Source organism: Strix uralensis, chromosome 12 (assembly GCF_047716275.1).
Source record: "Strix uralensis isolate ZFMK-TIS-50842 chromosome 12, bStrUra1, whole genome shotgun sequence".
Lineage (NCBI taxonomy): Eukaryota > Metazoa > Chordata > Aves > Strigiformes > Strigidae > Strix > Strix uralensis.
The window spans coordinates 13922668-13942980 of NC_133983.1; the positions used below are offsets into that span (position 1 = coordinate 13922668).

General features: G+C 44.8%; 1 protein-coding gene across 1 annotated transcript in view; it reads left to right on the forward strand.

Annotated features, from left to right (window-relative positions):
* Positions 1-13924: 13924 nt before the first annotated feature.
* Positions 13925-20313, forward strand: part of CHST8 (carbohydrate sulfotransferase 8) — a 189760-nt gene continuing 183371 nt past the window's right edge. The window contains exon 1 of the mRNA XM_074881155.1: positions 13925-13984. The gene's annotated coding sequence lies outside the window, so the exon portion shown is untranslated. The remainder of the gene's footprint in view (positions 13985-20313) is intronic.

Genomic DNA, 20313 nt, shown 5'->3' on the forward strand with positions numbered 1-20313 from the left:
GAGATGTCTTAAGCTTGGCCCCTACCCCAATCCAATAATTTTTCCCCTGACAGCTTGAGTAAAAACAACTTCTGTTGTTCTGAAAACTATCAGAAAAGTAAAACCCAACAAAAATAAAAACGCTTTTCCTATCTCCCACTGTCATTTTTGGAAGACCTTTACAGCAAAATGGCTGAGGTGGTTGGCATGGGAGTAGCTTTCAGTGATACTATTGCCTTAACGGCATTATCACGTCACTTACTGCAGTTAGGTAGTGCATATGCAGCAACAGCTCCTAGAGTTGCATGGAGGGCTGGGGCCATTGGACAGGACACACCATAGCTCCATGACATGAGACAGTCATGCGCTGGAGAACTTACAGTTCAATGGTGTAATGGCACCCTTGGGGCTGCTGGCATGTCTTCAGGGAGGTTGCTAAAGAGTTGCTAAAGAAAGCAACTTTCAGCAGAGTTTACTCAAAGTTCACGAGAATGAGTAGCTCTATGTTCCCAGCCAAGAGCCCCATCTCTGCCAGCCCTGCCTGTGCTGGAGAGCTGGCAGGTCCTTCAGTGGGGAAGCTATCACGCTTTGTCAGTACAGGGTAAATTACAGAGGTAAGGATTTTAATTACTTATTTTATACCCCCTAAACGTAAAGAATGTTACTGAAGACCCACAGCAAAGCCAGCTGAAGAAAGAAGGAAATAAAGGGAGCAAGCAAAAAGTTAATGCTGAAGTTGGGACAAGGATGAGCCTATCCACGAGCTCTGAGTTAGAACATTTTACTTCAGACCTTTTATCTGTTGTTTTGTTCTATTTACTGGAGCTTTAGACCTTTGATCCTACCATTGAATTTGCTAAAGGCAGTACGGATGATTGCACCCGACACATTTCCTCTACCAGTGACATTCAGACACCTCTTGGTCGTACAGCCAGCACAGCTGCAGAGCAGGATGCTGGATGGGAAATGCATTAGGAGATTGTTCATCCTCTCAGAACGTCCACCTGGGACAGCTGCGTCTCCACATCAGATGGAGAGACCAGGTCATTTTGCACAAATCAGGAATTTGGTTTAATTGTCACAATTCGCAGCTTGGGCAGGCAACCCAAGGCATGAGGCTGGTGGTTCACATTCTGACAAGAAACATAAGACAACATCCTGGCAGCCTTTAAAATAGACATGACACTGCAGACAAAGTCCATGGCAGAGGGAGGGAAGATCCCAGAGCATCTATGTCCCAGCCCCACACAAGGCTGCACACACTCTGAGGAAGGTTTTTTGAACAGCGCTGGCCTCTCTCCCCAGCACAGACGTCAGCTCTGAACTACCTACCAGCAATTGGGCAAGTGAGTCATGATTAAGCCAAGTGCTTGTGAGATGAAGGTGGGAGAGAGGGGAAACCTCTTCACAGTTTATTCTGCAGAAATGAAAGGTCTGACAAGGTTCTTCATTTCAGCCCCGTTTGGTAAACACAACGTCTTCAGAAATAGGTTTCTTCATGTAAGGGCCAAACACAGTGCTGGTGCCACCCCACTGTCCCTGTGGTATGCAGAAGTGGACTTGGTCCCTCTCCTCCTTAGGAAACGTGGTGACTATTGCCTTCCCAAGACAACTTTATACAAAGCTGGGCTCAAAGGAACTGTGCAAAATCAAAGACTGCCTGAGGCAAATTAAGCAAGCCCTTTTCTGCACATCATTAAAGCCCAAATTTTAAGGAAATAACCTCCTGCACTTCAGACAGTTTGTTTCACATTGCTAGTTCTTCAAATGACTTTAAATTACACATGCTCAAATAAAAAAGGATGGCAGTAAACAGGATGCTGTAACTAAACATTGCTCCTTAACAGGTAGCAGATGAGATGCCAGCCACACCATGCAACAGCATAAAATTTAAACAGCTTTCCTAATATTTCCCCTTCACTTTCATTCAAGAAAAAGAGAGCTCCTATTTGCAGCCTGTCATGGAGAGCTCTGAACACTGCTGGGTTTTTCCTTTGGGTTCCTTGTTATTTATCTAATTTTCTAAGCACATTTCTCAAGAATCATCCATGGGCATTTCTAAGTTTTCATATTTTTAGTCCAGTTTTTCTCAGATCCTCATTCCCATATGAATTAAAGCAACTGAACAAAGAATCCTCACCCTTGTTGATCTGTTTCATTTTTGGAGAGACACAGCTCTTTGTGTGGACAAAGAAGATGACTCCAGACATTTGCTCTACACCACAACTGTCCTTCTCACTCCTCTGTGTAGTCATTAGCTCCACTTGTCCATTATCTACTCTCTGGGTATGTTTACCCTGATGCATGGCAGTGTGGGTACGAAGAGAGAAGGTGAAGGTTTATGTGATAACACACATTGTTAGTGTAGACAGGGCAGCCTGGTTCACCTGGGCTAAGAGGGGTCCTAGATGAAAAAGTCTGAGTTCTTGATAAATCAAATTTCAGCCACCAACACCTGCTGGTGAAAAGGCCCACACAAGAAGGCCCATCAATAGTGTTATGCTGTATTACATGTTAGTATAACGCCATCTTGCCTGTGCAGGGGCTGCGGGGAAAGTCTTCCCAAAACCCATCGCTGCTGGGAGGACTGCTAGCAATGTTTCAGCATCTTGGTGTCAGCTGCCATTGGGAGCCTGAGCAGGCACATGCCTTGAAACAGAAATTTCAAAAGTGCACCAAAACAAATGCTAATAGCTGCTGGGTCTAACTATTTGCTGGCCCAGTGGCCACTGCTATCCTGTGCCAGACATGTGGGGCTGCCTTCTGCTGCCTTCTTTGCTTCAGCTCGACTCCTTCATTAAGCATGCTGAGGAAAAAATGCTTTCTTTTATAAATTAGGCTATTAGCTCAGATTCACTTTCTCTCTTCACTTAATGAAAATCAAGTTTCTACAGCACGTCAGATAAATAGCCCATAAGTAGCATATAGTCAAGCTATTTTAATGTATTTCTTGGAAAACAGGGAGTTCTCATGGTAGGTCCAGCCTCACATTTGTATCCGTCTCAGCAAAGGACGACCAGCATCTTTGCATCCCAATAGAAAGCAGCACCACCTCCCTCTTGTTACCGGCTGCACCTACTTTCAAAAGCACTCTCTTTTTTCCCTTCAATCTCCTTTTAGGCTTTCCTTCTCACTCCTGCCGTTGCTCAGCCCGTAAGGCAATGCTCTAGCACCATGTTTTGTTCTGGTTCCTGGACAGTTTCATTTTTTGGAAAGATGAGGTTTCCCGGTGTCCTCAAGCCACTTCATGTTTTCCCTTTTTTTTTTCTAACATATGCCCTATCCCTTCATTCTTGCTCACCACTCTTATCCCTTTTACTATTTTTTTTTGCATTTTTCTATTGATTCATTTTTCTCTTCTCCCTCTTCCCTTCAACCTTCTCTTTTTTCTCCCTGCCCCATCCCACTGAAGCTTTCTGGCTAGGTATATTACCTACTGCGGTGAGGGGAAGCAGTGCACCTGAATTCAAGTTGCATTATACAACAAAAGCAATACTAGATATACCTATGGAAACAGCAATACATAATCTTAGTGTTCTCCCCTCCCATGCTAAATTCTCAAATCCAGAAGCCTCCTGTTATCAAAACAATTTTAAATAAAGCTAAGGAGAGAATTAAATGGAAAATAAATTGGGCATTTAATGCCTGATTCCAGAGCACTCGGCTCCTCTCACTTCAATAGCTGTACCGCACACCTTTCATCAGGCTCTGGCTCTGCAGAGGTGTCTCTATTTGCCTGCATGTTCCCCATTCTTCCAAAGATTATACGGACACCCTGTATTGCCAGATAAGCAATATATGTCACTCTTCCTTGTCTAAGACTAAAATGAATATGTTAATTTATTTTCTATTACAGGCTGCAGCACAAATGAGAGAGGGAGAGGGAGAGGGAGCCTGTTCTGCTCTCAGCTTTCTGCTCAGAACCACGCATCACCCCACAGACAGACTCTGCCTTCCTGCACACACTTGGCCAACCAGTTTCTCGCTTTCATGGCAAACCCATAGATACTCCTGCCTAAAGTGGGTGTCAGTAGATAACTCCTACTCTGAGACTACATGATTTTGTGCTTTTTACACCTAAAGCAATCCTAACCTACCTTCTACCCACATCCTTTTAGGACAGACCCTCCCAACCTGGAGGCGGGGGCAGAGCACATCAGGGTGACATGCATTCCCATCATAATCAATACGATATCATCTGTGAAATAAAAGTGCTTTAATTGAAAGCTACGTCAGAAAAATTAGAGTGATGCCAAGAGATCATTTTTTCAGCCCTAAAGACGATCAGAATAAAAATGTAGAAAGTAGTTGTTTGGAGGGTGGAAAACTAGGTAGAAGGAGGTAACACTACAAGTTTATACATTCTGCATATTTTCCTTCTGTTTTATAGAGAATCATTTCTAAACGGGCTGTCACTGTGCGTGAATTATTACATCAGGCTTAGGAGGTTGTAGATACAGACAGAGACTAAACACACATATACCGCACCCATACTTGCTGACACGTAACTCTTTCTTGCACTGCTAAATGGATGCAGAGGAGGTAACAAAGAAACATGTCTCTCACGTTTAAATTAAAAGTCAGAAAAGGAAAGTCTTCTTGCCAATGAAAAACTACAGAATATTTATATATGTGTTCATATACATGCATACACATAGATACACATATACCTGTACATACACTGTGGGACGGAAGGAGGGAGAACGAAACACAGGAAAAACCATTAAGATCTTCCTGATGCCACCAAAATGCAATAGTCCTTTTAATAGGAAAAGATCCAATCCTTGTATACCGGCAAATCTCCCAAGATGCAGTCTAACATGTATCTCTTGCTTTCTATTTAGATGTACTCTCAGACTACTGAATTACAGTACATAAAATATGCAGAATCAGCATATGAAACTGTGGAGAAAAGCAGAAATAGGTTCCTCCTGAAGACTCAATTGAATTACTCTGAAAATATTAATTAAAATTGAATTCTCTTTTGACACAAAATCTCCTGTTTGCTAGTTCTTGGTATGTCTATTACCTAGTTTCCATTAGGAGATAATATACTCTGTAATGAAATAAACTTCAAGGACCCTGTGGGATCAAACAAAAAGTTTACTGCATTCTGACAGCAGCAGCAGCAGTGAGGTTACAATGCAAGCTGGCATGCTTAATGAAAAAGGATTGACATATTATCAGAGTTTCTATTGGTGATCTCTATACTTGCTTTTTAAGGTACAGAAGGGCAAATAATTGAGTGTTTTGTTCATTAGAAAACAACTTGATTTGCAAAGTTGCAACCTAGAGTCTGGTCTTCATTCAGTCTCTCCAAAAATCTGGGGAGAGGGAAGGAGAAGGAGGGGAGTTCCTTCAACCCTAAGAACAGCTCCATAACTGAAGAACAGCTTCATACTAAAAAAGAACAGCCATCAGCATCTCCAGCATACAGATGGTTTTGCCCTCAGTATTTGGGGAAGCCATCCAGGGGAACATCTGTATTAGGGACCAGTATGAACAAATCAGAATCAAGAGTGAGAGCATCTACATTGCAACTGGTGCTTGAGGTCTGCCACACTGTAAGATAGTGCTTCATGCTTTACCATATCGCACTTGGAGCCTAACAACACATTTGACATACTAAGAAACCATCCAAAATAAACGTGAGGGCAGACTCTGGCCCTAGATGATATAAAGGAGAATTTCAATGCAGTGTTGAATTAACAGTAGCACAAACATTTGCTGACCACTTTCACTGTATAAGGAAAATCAGTTTGAGAGAGACGGAGCAAATGTTATTTCTGTCTCTTTTATTTCTGCATATTCTGCTTTTCTGGCACTTAGAAAGACAAAATTAAATCCCCAGTGCCATAAGCCTTTGCCCCAGAAGCTGGCACTCACATCAAAAGGGTGTTTTTGTGTTGGCTGTTTGGGGCATTGTAACAGGGCCCACAAAACAGGTACTCACCACATCCTAAATCTGTGCTTCCAGCTACGCAGCCAGCAGCCTCGTAATGGAAAGTTAAAATGTAAACACAAGCTGCTATTTTAGTGCAATCACACAAATGCAGCAGCTTGTCTTCTCTCTTCCTTTATTTCCAGAATGGACAGAATGCTTGAATCAAGCTACAGATATTCCTTTTTCTTTTTCCTCCTTTCCTCTTCTCCCTAAGTGTCCAGTCAATTAAATCTTGCTCACACAAGTAATTCTTACTCACCTTATTTCTATAGTGACAGTTGACAGCGTTCAGACTAAAGGATGCCAAAATCTGTTTTTCCCTAGGTAGTAAAAATACAAACAGAAATCAAAACCAAGCAGACTAATAAAGGATTATAAGAGCTGACAATGATTTGTGAATTTGAAAGGTTACATTGCTCAGTTCAAAATAAAACTGAAATCCTGATTCTGCTCTGAGCTTTTGCCTCCCCTTTTCACAACATTTAAAGGCATTTTTCCCTTTGTCATATGGATAGTTGTTCACAAAGGAGTTCACTGATATCACCTTGCTCATCTAGTCCAGATGGCCCAAAGTGATGAAAATCCAAAGGTATTCCAGGAAATGACCTTGGAAATGCTTTTGTGATTCAAAACTCAGGGAACATTGGAAGCCTGATTCTGGAAGCATCACTGATTTAACTGAAGAAAACCAGTGTACCTAGGCAGCAGCTGACTTTTAAAGGACAACAGCAGACTTTCCCCAGTTGACTTAACATCTGCTACAGTATTCCACAATCCCCAATTTACAAAGGAAATAAGAGCTAGTTTGCATCACATATGTCAATAGCCAGGACTTTTGCCTTCTCACCCTTCAGATTCTATTACCTCTAATGAGATGAGATGACGATGCCTGTTCAGAAATGAAAACTGAGAGGGAAGAATCAGGAAAAAATCTACGGGCCAAAGATAGCTTACTTATTTTTTTTCTAAATTGATCTGCTAGCTTTCCTCAGAGAAGTTGGCCAAACTAAAAATCACAGGTCTGTGCTGCCCTCACTCTCTGTGTGTTAAGATATATAGTACCTCTGCCCAAACCACGCCCGACTGCGAAATAAAAATTAAATCGACAGGGTTTTGCAACACAAAAGCCACCCTCTCGCTTTTGCTGAGTACTATTTGAAATAAAGATGGATCATAATGTGAGTCATTTATCTCTCCTCTCTGATGCATTCACACACACGCCTACCACTGCAGGGGGATTGAGAGAAGTGACCTGAATCTCAAGCACCCTTGGGTTTGCAAACAAAATCCAACCAATGAGGTTATGCAAAGTCAGACCTAAATCTATGGCTTCCCCTTTACCCCCCGTTTTTCTCTTCTCAGTATTTCAGCTATTGAAAGTACAGGAGAAACAAGGAACAGTATCAAATAATGAAACTGTGTGTCATATAGCTGTTCCAGAGTCAGACATTCCCATTTCACAGGAGGGATATTCAAGCAAGCAGACTAGGTGAAATCCCAGTTGACTGCAATACTTGTACTTGTTTTAATGGTTTTTTGAAAACAGCACGACAGATGCAAAAGAATGATAGAAGGAAGAATAAGAAATACTGGCTTCGTTCACAGGCTCAGCCCCCCTCCGCATGAACCACGCACAAAATCAATTCTTCACATCATATGTTAAAAAAACCCCAAACACCAGTAGAACTGATAATAGTAACATGAGAGGGAAAAGACAGCAGCAGCAAAGGGAAAGAGATGGAATGGGGATCTGGTCAAAGACGGTTTTGTTTCCGCAGTAGGTGTGTGGAATGGACAGCGCAGAGGGATGCTCCCCAGGGTAAAGGAGCAGAAGGCAAGAGAGGCTGAAAAGACAGAAGGTCCATGATAAGGGAGCTGGAGTCAGGCCTAACCTGGGGCTAGGAAGAGCATTGTTTGTTACAGTTCTTCTTCAGGAGCTTACATGCCTGCACTGTTCTCTCTCCCTGCTGAGTCATACCACCAACTTACAAAACCCATAAAAACAAGAAGAATGAATGCAAGTGTCAGGAGATCTGCCCCTGTTCCTGGCAGCCTAAAAAAGAACTTGTTTATGTCACCTACGAAGGAGCTGTGACACATTTCTTCAGTGATGGAGTGATCCCACTAGGATCACTTTTGCTGGCCATGATTACGCATATTTTTCTCCAATTCATCTTTCCAGTATGATTCATTCCACTCATCCACTTGGAAAAACATGCTCAGGGTCATCCCAACTGTGGCACAGCAAAGTCTGTCACTGTACAGATGGATCAGGATTCCATTTCTTGCCCAAACATGGACAACAAGGAGCTGCATACGAGATGCGTACAAATTCTGTCCCTGAGTTTTACTATGTCTGGAAGTGACAAAGCAAATCCATCCAGGACAGCCAAGTCATTCCTAAAGAGCCCCAAATGCCAGAACTGGATGGGATTTGAATACATCTAGTGGAGACCCTAAGTTAGAACAGCACATCATTCACTCGCAACAAATTATGTCTTAGAGAGCAACCTTACGTGACAGAATCAAGCCCTTCAGATTCAGTCCTTCAAAGGGCCATTGGCAATTACTCCATCTCAAACACCATTCTTCCAGGATGGACAAAACAGGAGCAGTGAAATACTCCAAACCCCTGCACCCTTATATGTCATTGTGGGGAATATCTCAACACATATCTTTGTACATCCTGCTGAAAGAATCCCTTACAGCCCCTACCCAGTGTAATGAGGACAAAAGCTACAGCTCCTGGTTACTCCAGGTTATCGATGGAGTTTCCAAAGAGTAGTTTTGAGGGTAACTTTTGGATTCTGAGTCTGGTAGGTCTGGCTGTTCCCACATAGACTAAATCAAATGCTTCTCAGGCCTTCCTGTCTAAAGCATATTGTTCCTTCTGAGCTTTTTGGCTATATTTTATGAAATAACTAATGTCCTCTGTCTCTAGGGGACGATTTGCTGCTGCTACCAAAGGATAAACCATATGATCTAATACATTTCTTCCAACTCTGTCTTTGGAGTTTCTATAATTTTTCCAGAGATTTTTATTTTGTTCCTAAAGAATGGTTTGTGTACCCAACAATTTGTCCCATTGATATTCCCCAGTCTGATAAAGATACTGCCTCTCTATACAAACCTTGCCACTCCTACCTTCCAGATACTACCCATGCAGAAGCATTGCTCCAGGGGCAGAGTGCATGGAATTATTTAATATTTTCTTATTTTTGGTTAACTCCCAGAAAATTCACTTTTTTTTTGCTTTCTTCCTATCCCTCTTCCATGACCCTAGCTGACAGTGTCCCCTTCCCCAAGCTGCCAAGTGCACCCTCACTGGCTGTCTGCAGTGTAAGCAATTTTTAGGAAATGATCTTTAGAGGAAAACCCTGTTTCCACAGTCAGGCATGGCTACTCTAAAGCAGCATCAATAAAATAATATCAGATCCTGGCACTGGTCATAGAAGAAATGTTATTCTAGTCCAAGTGTGTACATAGTTCCAGGTAGTGGTCTGAACCACAGTTTTACCAACCATCCTCTATGCACCTATTTCAGCCGGGCATCAAAATGAAAGGAGCTTGCAAATGAGCTTGCTTCCCCATGTAGTTTATGTATGGGGCTCAATTCCAGGTGCATTAGCATCCTGTTGTGAGCTGCTTTTCGAGGGAAGGATCCAAAGGGAATGAAGGATTAGAGATCTGGGAGACAATCTGGCCTAGATTTGCTTTAGACTTTGCTATAAGGCTTTTAATTTGCTGCTTTGTTGCACTATTCTGGATGTACCACTCAGGGAGCTTTATTCACAGGGTCTACCTTTGGGTCTCTGCGGTATTTCAGCAACACCGGGGGAAGGGGAGGAAGGTAGAAGGAAAAAATGAACGCCATTTTTTCTGTGCTGAGGATCTGCCTGATCTCAGGAAATCTACCAGGTTGCAGATAAATATATATATATATATATATGCACACATATATACATATATATAATTTTTTTGCCCATAAACCTCAACTGCTTTTACTGCTTCTATAGGAGGTTGATTTTGAAATATCCCTTCCAAAGCTGGGATGGATGTTTCCAGTGTTGGGGTTTATTAAGTTCCTATAGCAGCTATTTCCAAGGCTGCTTTGTCATATGTTTCTTTGCAAGAGACTTTAAGAATGGCAGAGAGGTTTTGCAGATAAGGATTTGAATTGCAACCTTTACACTAGAAGTGTAATAGGAACATCGGGGAATTAAATAAAATTATATTTTTCCTAGATGTCTGCTTAAAAAGGAAATTCAGAATTTTATGGATGCCCCAGAGACAAACTATTACATTACATTCCTCGCAGTTCTTATTTGAGTACTGTCTGTTTGAGCACCTCAAATAGCACAGAATCATTCATAAAGAATGGGCAAGAGACTGTGTCCCATCAATATTTCAAGCTTGGTTATCAAATCAAGAGAAATTCATGAGTTCTGCTCCAGCTCAACATTTGCAGGTTTGATACTATTGTTTGACAGTTTAGGGGTTTTTCCCTCTGCATTCTCATTGTCTTTAATATTTTATATAATCTTCCAGTTGATGCTATTGTAATATTTATTAATTTTTTTTTACTTGGCTGCACTAACCAGTTTTCTCTTTTCTCTTTCAGCAGGGAGAAATTCACACTCATTTGCTATTTGTGGGGTGATGACATAGTGTGAAGAAGCAGTAATGATGACTGACTGATAGAAGACACCATATGTTCTCTTCATTTCTCTCTGTGCAATTTTCTGAGAGATGAATAAAGACTCAATATAAGACGAACTTTCCTATAATATATAATAAAAAAATTTTGACTTTTTTTTTTCAAATAATTGGCAGGATGAAGGAAATAATCTTTTTTTCTAAAGCATTCAGATAGTATTGCTATAAATATCAAGCTCCAAATCACTGAGATAGATAATTTCCACTCTTTTCCACCAGAAATATTTAACATGTGTCTAAGCACCAAAAACAACTTTACAATTAATTTCACCCTCCCCCAAATGTTTTCCAGCCTTCCATAGCAAACATTCTGAAAATGTAAGTTGCATTTGCTTATGACTAAACAAAGGTAAACAATTCCTTCCAATTTTAAAAGAAGTGAGATTATAGATAGGATTCTAAGTGACAATTTGTTATGTATGATAACCAGCAATTCTGATTATAAGCACAGTACTAGTATCATTAGATCACAACAATACTAGATTATATGCTGGGAAGTTTCTTTACACCCTGAGTGTATGAGTCTGTACAACTAGTAATACAAAAGTCCCTTCAGTAAATATTGCATTTGCTTTAACACGTTTTAATCTCAAAATGATTAGAAATCTCATTTCATATAAATACGTGAATGAAAATCTTCTATTGTTATAGCGCATGCATTTATCAAGTATATTCTTTACTTATACAGATATTTTATTTTTTTTTCCATTCTGTCCTCTTATTTCATTCTACTCTCTCAAAACCAAGGCTTTTTGATTGTTGCTCTTCCTCCTAACTTTGTAATAGCCACTAACTAGCACCAGTCTACAGCCACATACCTGCTTATGTTATTAAGCAGTCAGGAGCAGAAACAAAGAAGTAAACAAAAGGGATTCACGTTGCCTTCTGTTTCGTTGGAGACAGAGAGGGTAAAAAAATAAAAAACAATTCTCCCAAATACAAAAATAAACCCCAGAAATCATTGTTTTGAGATACCTTATTTTTCAAATTTCCAAGAATGTTTTGCAATTAATGGAGACAGAATTGAAGAAAAACATAATTGTGAGTCCTGTAGGGAGGGGGGCAGAGAACTTGCTGTAACTGGACCTACTGCCAGGACTCTTATTTGGGCTTTGTTTTCAAGGTCATTCATTTAAAGCATTTTTCATAACACAACCTGAATAAAGAACAGGGAGCCACATTCTGCTCAGCCCGCTCGCAAAAGTGGCCACTGTGGATGCAGCAGGACAGTTTCCTTACGCCACATGAACAGGAGTTGGCCCTCAGAGGACAGTATTCTCCCCGGTCACCTGCCATAGCAACAGACATTGAGGCATGTTTTACATTTATATATGTAACTCAATGCATTTTCCCCAGTTAGACTTATTTATTTTTGCTGTTAAAGCCTATGTGCCCTGAGTCACAAAGAATATGACAGAAGGAGCTCAAGTAAAGCAACGATTGCCGTTTCACGTAAGGAGTGTGTGTTATTCTTCCTTTGAACTCCAAGTGGCATGAATGCATCTCCCCCTGGAAAGCTGTATCATGTGCGCTTTTTTTTCCTATGACAATAGAATTACATGAAGTCTGATCTCAAAACTCCCAATCAAATATTCCATTCATCAGCAAAGAGCTGGCTTGCTTAAAGACTACAGAATTGGGTCCCTAATCAATACTTTAATAAATAACACCTACTTAGTCGGAACAATTGATTGCTAGGGAGGAGACCAAGTATTTCTGTTAATCTAGTCAAAGGATAAATGTCATAGTTTATTTATAAGACACACCTGGAACTATTCAGAGGGTTGTAGATAGGATCCATCTTGACACGCATTAAACACTGTGTGCGCACAACGTCTTATTATGGATGGCTGGCGGGTACGGCAACACAACGTGGCTGGCTTTGTTTGTTGGCAAGCCCTGCTGCTGCGGCCGCTCCCTCCAGGCTGCCCAAGCTGAGCTCCACGATTCCCTGGCCGAAAGGGCCACTCCCGGGACCCGCTGCTCCTGTGGCTGAGCAGTGGGTGCAGAGCACAGCGTACCTCCCCGCTGCACGGGCTCTGGGGGCACTATTCTGTTCAGCGCTGGTGTTTCTTGATTTCATCCAGTGGCCACTTCATTGCACCTAGCAATAGCCAGGCATGTCACAGAGGCCATTCTTGGAGATTACAGCTATACCTTGGTTTTCCTCTTATTAGACTGTTTATTCTGCTGCACAGTTGTGTGGGGAAAGTCTCTTGGCATTTTAGGGTGGGAAATAGCCAGCAGAGAGTGCAAGAGGCACCTTCTGTGCAGTCACTCACAGTTCACATCCCAGGCTCTAGACAAGGCACCTTGGTCCCCACCATGCCCTGGCTACAGCACATCTGCTTCAATTTATTGTTCGAGAGCACCATCACTTCAATTCTCTTCCAATTACTTCTACTGTTTCTCCCCTTGGGGTCTGTGTTCACCTTCTTTGGGGAGAAAGTGTGGACCACCGCTCTTCCCAACTAGTCTCAAAACACATGTATTTTCCATAACGTTGTTAAATCGCAGACCGGAGGAAGGGATGCCCGGCACGATGCCTGGACCCACACTGAGGACATGAAAAGAGCCTCCCTTGCCCCGCTCCTCCCAAAAGACACTGGGCAGCGGAGGCCGAGGCTGCCCCAGCGCCCTGCCCGGGACCTTTCCTCCCTCCCCCGCAACTTCCCATTCGGGGGCTGCAACATTTCGGTCAGAGACGCCGAGGCACCAGCTCCCGATGCAGCCTCCCAGCAGGAGCCGTGTGTGTGCGCGCCTGTGCGCACACACAGACACACGGACACACCACACATACAGACACTTCTTTCGGCAGCCCCCCGTTCCGCACGGCGGTAATTTGCCCTTCAGACAATGCATAATTCAGCAGCCTTGAAGGCGGCCGGGGGGGCGGACGGCGCCGCGCAAACGTGTCAAACTTGAGAAGCGAACGGCACCCCTGGAAAGGCGGCCCCGGCCCCCTCCGGCCCCGCCCGCGCTCTCCCGGTGCCGCGGCGAGGGATGATGCGCCGAGGGCGCAGCAGGGCCGGGCTGCGCTGCCCGCCGGAGGCCACCGCACCTGCTCCCGGAGGTGCGCAGCGGGGCGCGGCGGGGCGGGGGCTGCGCTGCCGCCGAGCCGGGCGGAGCGGGGCCGGGGCGCGGCGGCGGAGGGTGGGGGGAGCGGGAGGCGGGGAGGGGGGCGGCGGCCTCCCGTCTCCGGGCGGGCTGTCCCGCTTCGCTCTCTCCTCCCCGCCGAGGGTCGCCGGCGCGGAGCCGCGGCTGCGGCGTGCAGAGCGGCGGCGACGGGCGGGAGCGGCGCGGAGGATGCGCTGAGCGCGGGGAGGCGGCGCGGCCACGGCGCAGGTCAGTGGCGAGACACCCCCCCCCCCCGGGCAGGGCTGCGACCCCCGGTACCCCCCCGCGTTCCCTGGCCGCTCCCCAACTTTTCCCCGCAACCACTTCGGGAAAGTGCCCAAACTTGCGGCGGGGCCGCGCTGGGGCCCCTCGTCCCGTGTCGTGTGTGTGTGTATGTGCGTGTCCCGCCCCGGCAGCGCGACCCCCTCACCTCGGGGCTGCCCTCCCGGCCCGGGGCGGGGCGGGGCGGGCGGCGCCGTCATTAGCAGCGCCGGTAATTGGGGGGTGAAGGGGCAGGTGCGGCGTCCGCGGTGCGGTTGCCCCGGGGCTGCGGCGCGGCCCCGGTTCCGCCCCCCCCCCCCCCCCCCCTCGTTCCTTCCGCAGCCGGGCGGGGCCGGCCCAGCCCCACTCAGGCGCGGGGCTGCGCGGGGCGCCGGCATCGGGACCCCAACTTCAGGCGAGGGGAGGGATGGAGCCGGCGCCTCCGCCGGACTGGCTGCTCGCGGGTACGGGGCTGGCTGGGGTTTCCGTAGCGAAAATCCCGGGATCCAAAGCAAACTAGTGATAAATGCCGGCATCTCCCTGGGCTGGAAATCCAGCTCAGCCGGAGTTCAGTCTGTGCGCGGGCAGGCGCGGGAATTGAGGCACCTCCTCATCCCTGGAGTTGATCTGCGGGGTACAGGGGTTTGCTTTAGGCGCTGTTCTGCCGTAGGTGCGCGTCTCGGCAGGTCCCGCGCGCCCCTGCCCGGTGCTGCTGGCGCCTCGGAGCTGCAATGCCACCTTCCAGCTCACTCCGCCCTTAGGGACGGACACACGCAACACACGGCAAACGTACAGCAAAGAATAATTTTGTACGAGCGTGTTAGCACCGGTGGGCTAGTGCTGGGCGACCGGACGGCCGGGGCACCTCGCTGCCATCTGGGATTCCCGGTGGGGGCTGTGGAAGGAGTCCGGAACAGCGCGATACCCAGTCGTAGCTGCGTGGTTTTTTTTTTTAAGCCTTTTGAGGAGTTAGGAGAGCCCCCTTATTATAATTGTATTATAATGTCGCTTTCTGGCTGTAGCTGACTTGCGGTATGTGCAGATTAACATACTTAAAAAACCCCAGAGATGCTCATTTTTTTATGTTAGACACTTACCCTGAAATGCCTGTATTTTATTGCAAGATTTAAAAGTTGCAGCTCTTCAGAGAATAGGCTGTATATACAGTACCAAGTGAGGGAGGATGAATGGTAAACCCGAATGGTCTCAGAAGTGAAAATCGGAAATGCAGTCGCTAAATCCATTTTGTTTATTAATGATGCTCACCATTTGATGAAAAAGCTATCCCCAGTTTATCCCGAGAAGATTTCATTTTGTCAGATGCCTGGCGTCTCATCAATTCCTTTCATGTCCCCAGGATTTTCTCTTTTCCAGGAGCAGGCCACAGCAGCTCTCTGTGTTGGGGATAACCGTTAAGCTCTTCTTTTGAATTCATGAGCTTCCAAATTAAACTTTTGCTGACACCTGCTACCTAGCCTGGTTGAGCAGAATGACAGTGTCACCTGGGCCACTGGAGCTCTGCCACCGAGCGAAGTAAATTGCAAACAAAAATAGGTCTAAAGTGCCCGGGCTAGGTTACACAGCGCTTTGGGGGAGGCTCTGGGAAACTGTGGCTACTGGAAATCTAATCAAAGTCTGCTTCTAATGGAGGAAACTTTCAAACAGCAATCACAGGCAGGAATTAAATCCATAGAGTAGACAGCAACGGAGATTAATAATCATCATCATCATCAATTAGCTGATGGAATCAAACAGAACAAAATGAGGGTAAACAAAAACCTGGCTCCCCCTCTGCCTCGAATCTAGTCCCACCTTTATTTATCCAGTGCCAAGGATCTCTCCTGAGCGCTGGTTTCAAGTGCCAAAAAATTTAGCAGGTGTCATAACATAAGGTCAAGACTTAATTATTTATATGGAGACATCAATCATCATGTGGGAATGATTTATTTATAATTCACCAGAGCTGTAAAACGAGACAGTGAATTCTGATTTTCTCCTGCTCATTCCTGAAGGGGACCACAAAGGTCCGAGCTGCGGCCGAGTGACCTTTGGAGCCTGTAGAAGTTTCTGCCTGGCCCTGTGTGGAGGAGGGTTTTGCTACGCCTTTTAAATCGTGTAACCAAAATGTCACCGGGGAAATCTCATGCATATTCGCTACATCTCAGTAATGAACATTTACTGATTATGGATTATCTGGAGAGTTTAGCTTTTTAAACATTATTCAAATTTTTATGTTTATGTAAGCTAATAAGACTGAGGAGATTCAGTAACTACTCTTTGCCTTATGGTATTTGAAAAGTATATCCGTTGGGCTTAGCTCAGCATCTTCCAGAATCACTTTTAAAATACAAAAATAGAATTTTTCTGCCTGAAAAAAACCCAACCTATCCGTACTCCGTATAATGCTCTTTGCTCACAATTAATGCCAAAAATCAATTTGCTAACATGCTTTTTATGTTTCTGCTGATCACAAACAGGATGGCACAGTAAAAGCTTTTATTGCCATCTGATTAGTCCACAGTGGTGGTAAGTAAATAGCCTGGGCTAGTACGGCTGCAAGACTCCCGTGCTGAACACAGTAGCTACAGAGAAGAGCATGGGGTGCTGAGCACCAAGCATAATCCTGCTCTCAGAATCATTCAAAGATCAACCGTATGAGCAGAAGCAGGATCAGGCCTGTACATTTTCTGATACCTAGACAAAGTGACAAAAGTGCACGTGGGACATTCCTGAACCTCCTCCTCCAGGTTTCTGATCAAGGGTTAATTACAGCCAGGGATTCTCAGAGATTTGTCCATTTATTTATCTGTTAATAGAAATAGTGCTGCTGATCTTATTTACATGATTGCATTTCAGACAGGGAGGTGATTAACTTAGACTCTGAAACTGGTTTTAAAAAAAAGGCAGAATACAGGAAGAGAAAGATGAAAGGAAAGTTACGGTGAAAATCAGTAGAGCTAGGAGGGAGGGTTTCTTTTGCTCTCCTATCATTATCTCATAAAACTCTGGGTAGCACAAACCCATAAGCTTTACCATTAAAAAGGACTATTCGAAGCATGAGGAGTATCGAGGGCAGCTCATGATCCCTCTGAACTTCATGGCAGGACTCCATTTTGGCAAGAGCAAGTCAATAAGCTCTCCTGCGCATCCATTACACTGTTCCCACTGATCTTAAAAGGTGACCATTTATCATAGTATTTCAGTGACAGAAATACTAAAATAATATTTCACTGGGTTTGTAAGAGGGTGTAAATTATAGGTAAAAGGATGGATGAGCTGGCAATGTCTTCAAAGAACAATTAAGACATTAAGAGTGTAGGAAAATATTTTCAGACATTAACCAATCAGTGAGAATCGGAATTTAGGACCCAATTCAGTTATGAGATGTTCCTCGAGCACTTTCTGGATCTTGCCCAGAGCATGTGAAAAATGAAAGATTAATAGTATTTCTTGTAGGCAAGACCAGTCAGCTGCTTGTGTATTTTTATGGTATACTGGGTACATTTATAGCATTTAGAAATGCCAGCAATGTTCAATATAAAGAGTAACAGATGAATGTATCGTGAAACAAGGCACTGGCAAGGCAGGTGGGAAATGATTTCCAAAACATTGCAGCAACCAGGCTGGGAGAAATGTAGTAAGATGGTAAACATAATATAATAGACCTAAGTGGCTTTCACCAAAGCCAGGGTTTAAAGCCTCAGGCTGAGTCATACTGGAGCAAGATTGAGCCCTACCCACAGGTTATGTAGAGGAAAAAAGCCAGGACTTGCTGTGTGCAAACCCAGCAAAGAAGGTTTCTGTGCTGCTCCATCCCCATCGCATCAAAAGGCAAAAGTGGTGATGAAATCACAGTTGAGTGCAAAGAGGAGAAAGGAGTGGAATGAAATTGTTTTGGCTCAAGTGCAAGAAATAAATCGCAGATTTCCCTAATCGGACAGATGATGCCTAACTAGGGCACAAAGTGAACCATGAAGGAAGGCGGCAGATTTCACAAATTAGTCATGGCAAAAATGGTGAATTTCACAGCTTGAAGTGAATTCATGTTATAGGATGAAACAGCACAAAGTGATTAAGAGCTCTTACTGATAGAAGTAATAAGCATGTGAGCCTTAGTCATCACACAGCAACCAACGTTTCTCCCTGGCTTCAGCTGAGCCACGGGAGCAACACCTTCAGCCTCCTTCTGTTTCTGATGCTGAGTGGGAGTTGGTGGGGACAAGCACAAATAAATGATGTCCCATGGACGTTTCTGGGAATTTTCCGTCTCCAGGAAGCACAACCGCAGCAGTCCAATGGGAGTTGGAGCAGCCACGCTGCAGGGAGATATTCTGTGGGCACAGCCTCCACTCCCAGTGCCACCACTGAAACCTGGAGCCGTGGCTTCAGCAGTAGAGCACATGCTGTGAGAAGAGCAAGTCAGGGCATGGCAGGGCCCTGTCTTTACAGCATGACCCCACTGGTGAAGAGCAGAGCAGGAGGATGGCTGAGAACAGTTGGAACAAGGAGGGACACCATTGCAGCACACTCCCTGCCATGCTGGGGACAACCTTCCAGGTCTGGCAATGCCATTTTTGGAGCCATTAGGTGCTGGCACATGCCACCTCATGGTAAGCACGCCACAGGATGCATCCCTAATAGTAAGCAACCATTAAACAGCCCATTCAATGGCTTTCTTCCGAAAGCCACCCGATTTCCATTCTTTCAGGGGATAAAAACCAATGTCACAAGCCTCTCTCACAGGTGCTGTTACATGGATTTTGCTGGCAAAACATTTCAATAGCTGTTACAGTGCATTTTCAAGGAAAGCTCTGTGATTAGACACTGGAACCTTACCCTACTATTTGTATCCCTGCCTAGCCAAAGATAAAAATTCTGGAGAAAAATGTCACCATTATATCTTAATTCTTTTGTTTCAACATATGCTCTTCTATCATAGTTATTGAAAATCCATAGAGCAAAATGCAAGCAAAGTGAGCTAATAGCAACCAGGACGAGCCTCCTCCATCAGCGTAAGCTTCCTTCAAACTCTTCCCCTTCATGGCAGGCTGTCAGCCAGCCTCCGCCAGTCCCCTGACAGCGCGCCCCAGAGCGGAGTGGCTTTGGAGTCTGCCAGGAAGGTTAACAAACCCCAGCGCTGGCAGACAGAGCTGAAACTGCAGCGGAGTCATGAACCCTTTAGAGAGCAGAGTGTGCCAGCTTTCCTGTTTATTGAGGGTGTTCCAGCATAGTCGGGTCCGCTGAGCGCAGCTGTATTAATATCACGCAGGGAGAGGGGAAGCTGTTGAGGTTGCCAGGACCGAAGCCATAGAGGAATGTAGTGGGGCAGTGCCAGTTCCTTCAAATCCCACCTGGAAGTTATTAGGCATCCGCTGGAAGCAGCGGAGCACCTGCAGCCCAGAATATGAAACACACATCATCTGCACAGAGCCCAGCTGAACCTCGGCTGGGCACTGCTCGGTCACATCCCTGCTCCTCCGACCCAGAGCGACTGGGAGAGGATTTTATGTTGTACATTGAAGAAACACCCTGAGAGGAATTGATCACTTCTGAATGAGGAGGGGAAAACAAAGTTTGAAAAGAATTAACATTTCTAAAGCATCTCTGAAGGAGTGCCCTTGGACTCCTGGTAGGGAACTAGAAAGGACTTTGAAAAAAGGTGGGGTGTGGGGAAAAGCCCTCTCCTCCTGAATTGATTTCAAAACTTGGCAGATTTAAGAAACATTTTGCGGATCGATGCTAATTTGATGCATTGGAGCTTAGCGCAGTGCCAATTCACTGTCAAACTGTTATTAACTAGGCACTTTTTGAGCATGTGTATAGCTCAAGGTCCATTAAATATGCAGACCTGGCAATTATTGCACCTCCTTTAAAATACTTAATTTGAAGTGCGTATCACAGCATCCATAAATGGTCTTTCACTCTTCATCAGAAAGAAGCCTCACTCACTCTGAGGTGCGAGTCCTTGCTCCAGGAGAAGGGGCTGGAGGTTGTGCCTGTGATGAAGACAGAAGGCAGGCAGGAGGGCTGATCTCTGTCTTCAGTGCTGCCAAAGAGCAGCACAACCATGATAAAATCTCCCAGGGCCTGATCTTCCAACCCCCATTCATAGAGTAACCAAACTCATGAAAGTCAGTTAATGTAAGTAAATGACACTCGTTGAGAGAGCAGTAATTGCTCACATTGGAAAAGGTAGCAGGATCAGTCACATAAACTTTCCAAGTGGTTTTTGAACTTGAATGCCTGCAATCTGACATCCACTTACAGCTAGGAGCTAAATAAAAGTTACTGTATTT